This window comes from Callithrix jacchus, chromosome X, assembly GCF_049354715.1.
Source record: "Callithrix jacchus isolate 240 chromosome X, calJac240_pri, whole genome shotgun sequence".
NCBI classification, from domain to species: Eukaryota; Metazoa; Chordata; class Mammalia; order Primates; family Cebidae; genus Callithrix; species Callithrix jacchus.
In genome coordinates, this window is record NC_133524.1 from 9191744 (window position 1) to 9201595 (window position 9852).

Consider the following 9852-nt stretch of genomic DNA (forward strand, 5'->3'; position numbering starts at 1 on the left):
GTTACACAGCTAAATGACTATAGTCAATAATAATGTGTATTTCAAAATAACTAAGATTTTCTTCAGTATCAGACCCAATAATGAGGATAAAATACACAGAGCATGTTTAAGATACATTACATATACATTAACCTTCTTTAATGCCCCCCACTAGGACTTTGCGGGAAGGAGGGATGAAATGTGGACTTGTGCACTCACAAAGGCAGAATTTTCTTCCAATTATAAAAGGTCATACATGTGACCATTAACTATGTCTTGGGCAGTAACTAAGATTTTATCTGTGGGAATCCACCTTTAAAAATCACAACAAAAATCAAAAGGAAATGATTTAATATAAAATATTCAAATTTCTCAGTATGCGGACTTCCATGGAACAGGAAGAAGGAGACAATGAAAGTAACTTTTTGTTGAAAGTAACATTCCCCTCATCTTGTCCTTGATACTTAACACTCAAAAACAAGTATACAAAGCTAGGAATATGGAAAAGGACCACTGAGGACGTTACATTGTAAAGTCGTACGACCTACTCTCAACTTCAGTCCTCAGCAAGGCCCTTGCCTATCAAGCTGAGGGCTCCCTGGTCCACTGGAGAAAGTGAGTGGTCTCAGATCATCACCCCTGCTTCAGCAAAGATGTCCCAAGTCACTTGCTGTCAAACTTTAAAGAATTGACCTGGACAGAGATCGAGCCTGCCCAGTAGCTGCCCTACTTCTTCTTGGTTTTCTCACGCCAGAAGGATTTGACTTTGGTGAACTTCAAAGCTTGATTGGCTGGTTTCCCTCTGTCCGGCTGCACCTCAGTTGTTGGCATCAAAGGAGTTGTCTGCCACCTCAATTTCTTCCTCCCTGACCCTTCAGGATGGGGATCATACCTTTTTTCCTCCTTTCTTCCTTTTTGGAAATGTGTTAGGTGTCTGAAGTTTTATCTTCTTGGTTTGCGGAGTATATGCCTCCGTGGCAGCCTCATTCTGCATCCATTTCTTTCCTGAACTCAGCTTGGAAACTGCCACTGCTGCCTTTTTCTTTTCTTCTTCCTCCTCTTCACTATTCTTAGGTGCTTTTCCATTGTGGGAAGTCAGAGCAGAGGTGCCATTGGTCCTGGGGACTTGTGATTTTGGAGAGCCCTTGCCTTTGGGTTTCTCTTCCTCCTCCTCACTGGAGTTATCAGAGGAAGAACTGCGGCTGCTCTCGGCCTTTCCTTTCTTTGTGGAGGCTGGCTTGGAAAGGACTGTGCCTCCTGCTGGCTTCCTCAACTTCTTTTTAACTGGGGGTTTAGCTGTCTTCTCTTTCTCCTCTTCACTGCTAGAGCTGTATGAATCAAAGTTGCTGTCCTTACCACCCTCAGGAGCCTGCTTGGCAGGCAGATATGGAGCTACTTTGTCAGTCACCTTGGGCTTAGGAGTGGCCACAGTCGTCTTTGTCTTCTCCTCCTCACTGGAACTGCTCTCTTCCTCACTGGAGCCACTGTCAGCCTTCCTCATCAGAGGCTTCTGGCCACTGCTTACTGGTTGCTTGAGGGTTGCAGCTGGCTCCACTGCACGTGACTTGGTAGTGGCAGCTGGCTTATTTGAGGAATTCTTGCTGGTACTGGCTGGCTTGGAAGGAACTTCATCATCCTCAGAGCTGTTGGAGTCTCAGAGCTGTCTGAAGAGCTCTCTGCTGCTTTCTTTGCTGGAAGTTGTTTAGTGGTTGCTTTAGAGATGATTGCATTAGCCAGAGTTTCTCCTCTTCCTGCAAACTTGAAACAGATTCATCGCTGCTTTTGGAAGGCTTTTCCTTCTCCACAGCTTTCTTGGGAGGCTGGGTTCCCAAGGACTTCTTTGATGGGGGAGCATGCAGGGGAAACTGAACTTTAGAGACCTGTTTTTTTTTTTTTTTTTTTTCATGATTCTTTTTTCCTACTCCTCTTACTCCTCACTGGAGGGGTCCTCACTGCTGGAACTCTTTCGGATAGGGCTGGCAGCTGCTTTCACTGGAATCTTGGTCACAGCTTTCCTTTAAGGTACAGTCTTCTTGGAGATGGCTGCTGCCCTCTCCTCCTTTTAGTCAACACTGCTGCTGCTGCTATCGCCTGCTGCTTTGCCATTGACGACTTTAGGTGCTGCTAGAGCTCTGATTCTTTTTTTTTAATTGCATTTTAGGTTTGGGGTACATGTGAAGAACATGCAAGATAGTTGCATGGGTACACATGTCGCAGTGTGATTTGCTGCCTTCCTCCCCTTCACCTATATGTGGCATTTCTCCCCATGCTATCTCTCCCCAACCCCCCATCCCCCGCTGTCCCTCCCCTATTCCCCCCAACAGACCCCAGTGTGTACTGCTCCCCTCCCTGCGTCTGTGTGTTCTTATTGTTCAACACCTGCCTATGAGTGAGAACATGTGGTATTTCATTTTCTGTTTTTGTGTCAGTTTGCTGAGAATGACGTTCTCCAGGTTCATCCATGTCCCTACAAATGACACGAACTCATCGTTTTTGATTGCTGCATAATATTCCATGGTGTATATGTGCCACATTTTCCCTGTCCAGTCTATCATTGATGGGCATTTGAGTTGATTCCAGGTCTTTGCTATTGTAAACAGTGCTGCAATGAACATTCGTGTGCATGTGTCCTTATAGTAGAATGATTTATAATCCTTTGGGTATATACTCAGTAATGGGATTGCTGGGTCAAATGGAATTTCTATTTCTAGGTCCTTGAGGAATCGCCACACTGTCTTCCACAATGGTTGAACTAATTTACATGCTCACCAGCAGTGTAAAAAGTGTTTCACCACATCCTCTCCAGCATCTGTTGTCTCCAGATTTTTTAATGATAGCCATTCTAATTGGCATGAGATGGTATCTCAATGTGGTTTTGATTTGCATTTCTCTAATGACCAGTGATGATGAGCATTTTTTCATATGTTTGTTGGCCTCATGTATGTCTTCTCTTGTAAAGTGTATGTTCATATCCTTTGCCCACTTTTGAATGGGCTTGTTTGTTTTTTTCTTGTAAATCTGTTTGAGTTCTTTGTAAATTCTGGATATCAGCCCTTTGTCAGATGGGTAAACTGCAAAAATTTTTTCCCATTCTGTTGGTTGCCGATTCACAAGCAGATGGAGGAACATTCCATGTTCATGGTTAGGAAGAATCAATATCTTGAAAATGGTCATACTGCCCAAAGTAATTTACAGATTCAACGCTATCCCCATCAAGCTACCAATGACCTTCTTCACAGAAATGGAAAAAACTACCTTAAACTTCATATGGAACCAAAAGAGAGCCCGAATAGCCAAGTCAATTCTAAGTAAAAAGAACACAGCAGGAGGCATCACACTACCAGACTTCAAACTATACTAGAAGGCTACAGTAATCAAAACAGCATGGTACTGGTACCAAAACAGAGATATAGACCAATGGAACAGAACAGAGGTATCGGAGGCAACACAACATATCTACAACCATTCAGTCTTTGATAAACCTGAAAAAAACAAGCAATGGGGAAAGGATTCCCTGTTTAATAAATGGTGTTGGGAAAACTGGCTAGCCATGTGCAGAAAGAAGAAACTGGACCCCTTCCTGACACCTTACACTAAAATTAACTCCAGATGGATTTAAGACTTAAACATAAGACCTGGCACCATAAAAACCCTAGAAGAAAATCTAGGCAAAACCATTCAGGACATAGGAGTAGGCAAGGACTTCATGACCAAAACACCAAAAGCATTGGCAACAAAAGCCAAAATAGACAAATGGGACCTAAGCGAACTCCACAGCTTCTGCATGGCAAAAGAGCTCTGATTCTTTAGCTTTAGCCTGAGCTTTAGCTGCTACAGGTGTTGTCTTTGGTTTGTGGTTCTTTGGTGCCTCATCCTCAGAGCTTGAGTCAAAATCAGAATCAGAGCTCTTAGTCTTCTTAAGAGGAGCACTGGCTGCTTTGGCTTGGGGCTTAACTCCCTTCTTGACAGACTTTTTCTTTTTGTCCTCCTCATAATCATCACTGGATTCTTCACTGCTGCTGCTCTCTGGTGCTTTGGCCATAGCCTTTCCAGGATGTTGAGGCAAACTTGCTCACAGCCTTCTTACCTGAAGGCCCTTGAGCTTCTTCCTCCTTCTTGCTGCTGTCCTCACTACTGTCACTGGATGAAGTCTCTTCTTAGCTTTCTTAGTCACTGGTCCATTTATTTGCCTGTAACTTTTGCTTTGGGGCCGTAGCAGACTTAAGACAGAAGCTATAGACATCCAAGAGGGAAGAGGTATTGGCATCCTGCTGTGTAGCTCTTGTAGCTTTGACAAATATATTGGCCACCTCTGAGAGTTGGTTATCACACAGGAAGTAGAGCACAAGGGGATACAGGTCTGTGGGAACCACACAAGCCAGTGTCTACCATCCTCTAAGCAATATACATGACTATCATTTTCTAATGGTGCCATTTTAAAGTTGCCTACTTAACAATTATTTAGGACAATGCAACAGGTAATCAAGAGATGGGCAGTCTAAAGTGTGGGAGACAAACTATTTGAAGTCTAGCAAATAAAAATTTTATAATCTATAAGATATTTTTTGTCTATGTTTCTACTTGCTTAACTTGTCTATAAACTTATGTCTTTAGATTTGAGCCTTTGGCGGCCATGGCAAGACCTAGCTTCCAGCATTGTTTGTCTTGGTCTCTACATCTAATACATAACTAAAATTATATATTTACCTCTTCAGTTTTTCACTAAAAATAAAGGCTACTAAGAGTTAACACTATCATTAATACATGTAATTAAAACGAGATATAGGGAAAATTCTATATGCATTGTGTACACAAAACGTACAATGTGTTTTGGAGTTTTTTGTAAGTTATAAAAAGGCATAGGAATGTGGTTTCTCTTAAAGAGAAAGCAATTTTGCCTAGTTTAGAGAGTTTAAGAATTGCAAATTTAACTAATAAGATATAGTGGCTGAAACTAAACAGCTGCAGAAAGTTAGAAAAGAAAGCAAATTTTGTCCTAAAGTGATAGAACAAAACTGAAGGCTTAAGGAAGTTGTAGAAGATTTACGAAAAACTAATCTTATGAAAGACGTTCTTAGTTTATGAAAGACTGATCTTGTGAAAGGAGTACCATCAAGTTGGCTACAGTTTCAACGGGATTAGTTTTTCTATAAACTGAACATTAATGTCAAAATCACACTTATACAGGGCCGGAGTCTGTGCCCCTGTGTCAGAATAACAAGATTTTCCTGTAAAATTGATCTGTTCTTCAATAAAAAAATTTAAAAACTTATAAAAGGCTTATGGAAATCTTACCTTATGATCACACTGATTGAGACTAGGTATATTTAAAGAAATATAAGATTTTATTAAAATTAGCTTCAGTGTTAATAATACACTAATGCAAAGGTAAAATTTGATTTTCTCTTTTGAAAAAGATTTTCATGTAGTATTAAAATATAGTGAAACATTTTTGTTTACCTTTGAGTAAACTGCAAAGAAAGAGGGGAGAGAGAGAGAGACAGACTCAGCAGGCATCAAGCTGTTTTTATTAGGTCTTATTGTTTGGAAAATAAAGTCTCCTCTCTATTAAAGAATAAAGGGTTTTGCTCTTGAAAATTGCTGAATTATCACTTTGGCTAAATGGCTAACTGAGTTACTTTACAGTGGTCTCTGATCCTATTTTGTGACATCAAGTGTTTTAAATCGTTGATATTTGACAAATTTTGCAAAATCATATTCTAAATTCAGCCTTTAGCTTTGGGTGTTAGGATCCCTAAAATTCAAGAGAGACATATTTGAATTATGTGGTGTATTAAAATTATACAGGAGGCTTTATCAAATATGAAATGATGTTTAACTTTCTTTGAGTTATAGTTTATATAAATATGTTATTAATGTGTTCTAAATTGTATGAGATTTCCATAATTCTGATGTCTTAATGTTATCAATAATAATTATAATTGTAATTGCTGTATGTCATAGCAATAACCAAATTTCCTTGCTAATCGTGTCTTTAACAACAGCTGTTCTAATATTTTTGTCATTTGATTTTTCTAAAAAAATCAGTTTGTGGTCAGCTACAGTCCAAAAGCTTCTTTAGAAAAGTTCATGAAAAGCACTCTGATGCTCTTGAACTCAGGTTTCTGATAATGTTAAAGGCCTTATGCCACTGGACTAAGAAAACTTTCAGGACTCTCAGTGGAGAGCTGATGTGTTCATGAGGCCTGCTGGCCCAATATCATGCAATAGAGGAGTTAATTGCATGGGACTAAACTAGTAGATAACAGAAAGGTGTTTTTTGTTGTCGTGGTTGTTTTTTTTTTTTGTTTTTTTTTCTTTTTGGCTTTTTGGTTTGAAACATTGCAGATTCTTTTTGTGTTTCTTTCCAGAATTAAGAAACTTTTCCTGTTGAGCTATTTATAGCTTAGCATAAATTGAAAAAGGATATGTATTCTTCTGAGTAAAAGTTAAAGCATATTTCTTTGTACCTGATTTCTCCAGATTTGGGAAATTATTTGTAAGTTTTCTTATTTTACAACAATATACTTATTTGCATATGTTCAATAAGAATCTTTTTTCTTTTGTTAACAGGACACAGTTGGAGACACTGTTTACTTTACCAAGGTTTTGTCTAGAATGGCATGTTTTCATATATGACTAGACTGCTTTGAGGGGTGGAGGTTGACTTTAGAGAGACAGTAAAATATCCTTAGAAAGACTGGCCTGTTATCTTTTCTATGTGATTCGTTTACAAGTTTCTGACCTGTTATAAATAAAAATGTCACTTTTTGACAGGCCCAGGAAACACAGGTGTTTTTGGTACCTTGAGATGGGACAAATTTCCCCAATTCATAGAAATTTGCAGGTACAGAAAAATCATAGGCTTGTCTAACCTGAAGATGCATTTAACAAGTCTAACCTAAAATTCATTATTTAAAAAATGTCCAGCAAAGCCAAATTTAAAGAGCCTAAATGGCCAATAATTATTCCTGCAGCACTTTATGTAAATAATTGGCCTAGTATAAATCTTTTTAAACTTATTTTGCAAATGAATCAGTCCCACTATGATTTGTCTTTTGTAGAAATGGGGGACCTAGACAGAAAAAAAATTGTAAAATTATAGCTAACTACCCCACTGGATGGATGGATAGATAGATAGATAGATAGATAGATAGATAGATAGATAGATAGATAGATAGATCCAACACTTTCATAACTGCCTACTAATGTATGGATTCCTCAAAAAACTCCTTTAAACACCTGATTAAAACTACAGTCCAGAAAATTCTGTAAGGTTGCTGCTGAAATTTGAAAATGCTTCTAAGACTAAAAGAAACTAATGTGTAGACTGCTTCAGATGTACAACAGAGTCAATGTACAACTGAAAAAGTTAAAATAATGATTGCCTAAATAACGGCTTGGATAGAGAAGGTGGTGGTATAGCCTGAATCAGTTTCCAGGATTACTTTCTATTTGTTGCTATAATATAATTTGGCCTTGTTTTTTCCCTTCTTTTTCCTCTTCCTTTCTTTTTTGTCACCATTTTTCTCTATTGGACACAAGACTTTACAACTTCTTAGTAATGAGCCTTCCTAAATATGTGGGAACTAACCTTCAAGTAATAAATCATCATCAACAAGGGAATAAATGAAACAATAACCAGAGACTCATTTTTTTCTATGACACTTTCTTCCAAGGATTTTGAAGGACAGGGGGAAATATGAAAGATAATAGAATCTCAGGACCCCAAACTCACTATGCCAAAGGGAAAGTTAAGCTTGGAAACTGAGTCAGCAATGGCGATTTCCTTTTGTTCTCAAATAGATATCTGTAATTTTACAACCCTGTATCACAACCTCATTTTCTCTATTTCCTCTTTTCACTTGTTTACTTTATCTTATATAAAATACAAATTTACTGAGCATGAGATAATGCATAATTGACCTTTTCCTCTACTCCCCTTTTCACATGTAAAGTGTAGACTTACTGAGGCTAACCAGAGTCTCATGAGAATGCAACTATCTGTCTCACTACCCACCCTTCATCTCCTTTTTTCTGCTCCTACATGCCTTTCCTCTTTAAATACAAAAGTTGCCAATACTCCTTTTGGGAAAAGCATAGGTCAAAAATGCTCCTGCAACTTGAATTATTTCCCATGTGCACTCTTAATCTTGGTTAAATAAAGCTCTATTGATTGAGACTTGCCTCCATCACTTTTTGTTCACACCTCTGACAATAGGAAACACTAAATACAGCTTAACTTCTGGTCAGATATAACATAAGGCTTTGCTTGTAAGGTCTATTTACTTCAGCTCCCTTTACACAGTACACCACATCTAGTTTGCAACACAAAGTTACAGGCACACTAAAGGAGAAAAAAACGCAGTTTGAAAGACAAGCCTCAGAACTAGACTCATATAATAATAGCAATGTTGGAATTAGTATACTAAAAATTTAAAATGACTATAATTAATACAATAAACACTGTAATGAAAAATGTTTGCAAATGTGCAGAAACAAATTGTAATTTAGCAGAAAAGTGAAAATTCTATCATTGAAAAGAAAATGGAAAATTTTAAAAAGTAAATAACAGAAATAAAATGCATTTCAAAGACTCAGCAACAGACTGGAGTCCACCACAACAAAAAGAATTAATAAGCTTAAAGAACTCAATAGAAATTTCTCACGCTAAACAACAAAGATGAAAAAAGAAAAAAATAGAATGGAGTATCTAAAGACTGTAGGAAAATTTAAAAGGTGTAACACATGAACAGTGGAAAGACTGAGAGAGAAGAAAGAGACGAAAAAAAACAGAAAAAATATATATATATTTGAAGCCAGAATGACTTTTCCAAGATTAATAACAAGTATATGAAATCTAAATAACAAACAGATCACAGAAGCTCAGAAAACGATAAAGTTAAAGACCAAAACCTTTAAGCCTATCAGTATTATATTCAAGTTAAATCATATAAAGAGAAAATTTCAAAAAAGCTACAGGGGGAAAACAACTTGCTAATAAAGGAGCAAAAATAATAATTACATACATAATTTGCAGAAATCACCCAGCTCTGCTGGCTCTACAGTGGGCTATCCAGTCCTCTTTCGCAGGGTTGATGGGACACTGCCAAGCAGAGCTGGAGGCCCTTCTTGCCCACGAATATGCCAATGATGAGTGCAGGCACCAGCACTAATAGGGGTGGCTGGGAGGAGTCCCTGGTGAAGTGTGTGGAGGTCTCTGCAGGGAGGTGAGGGGGCTGTGCTGGCTCTTCCTCCTAAATAGGCAGAAATGTGATTTGTTTCCTTATCACACCCCTGTTCCAGGGCTCATGACTCCTAGTTCAGATGCACATTCTAGTCTATTTGCAGACTGCAATGTGGTTGAGAGCTACGGGGGAGCACTTGTTTTGCAACTCTCCATGGAACAGTTTCAGGTCATAACCTTGTCACTCAAACTGGTACAGATAGATTTAAGGATCACCTGTTCTCTGACTTGGCAGTACTGCTGCTTCCTGTAAACAGGAGATACCACCTTTGGGCTTGTGCATGTATGTATTTGTTGTGCTGGTGCCACTTTGGGGCCCATGTGAGTGGGTGTTGGTCATGGTGTTGTCAGCTGGTTGGATCAGTCTGAGTTAGGCCCTGGGGAAAGTGGTAAGGTGCCAGAAGAGTTGGAACGGGGTAGGTAGTTCCCCAGCTCCCAAACCCCTAGATGGCCCACTGGACAGCATGTCCTAAGGGGCAGGACTGGGGTCAGGGTAGCCCAGAATTCAGGTACTGGCTGTGATGGAGTGGGCTTGTCCCTAGGTCACCAGGCAAATTCTTAGGCAGGGCAGGTGGAATGCTTAGGTGGCAAGAGTCCGAGGGAATATTACAGGCGTGTGAGGGCTG

At 39.0% G+C, this 9852-nt stretch overlaps 1 pseudogene; it reads right to left on the reverse strand.

Moving 5' to 3' along the window:
• Positions 1-287: 287 nt before the first annotated feature.
• LOC100394122 (nucleolar and coiled-body phosphoprotein 1-like) lies at positions 288-9566 on the reverse strand (annotated as a pseudogene).
• Between the last annotated feature and the right edge of the window lie 286 nt (positions 9567-9852).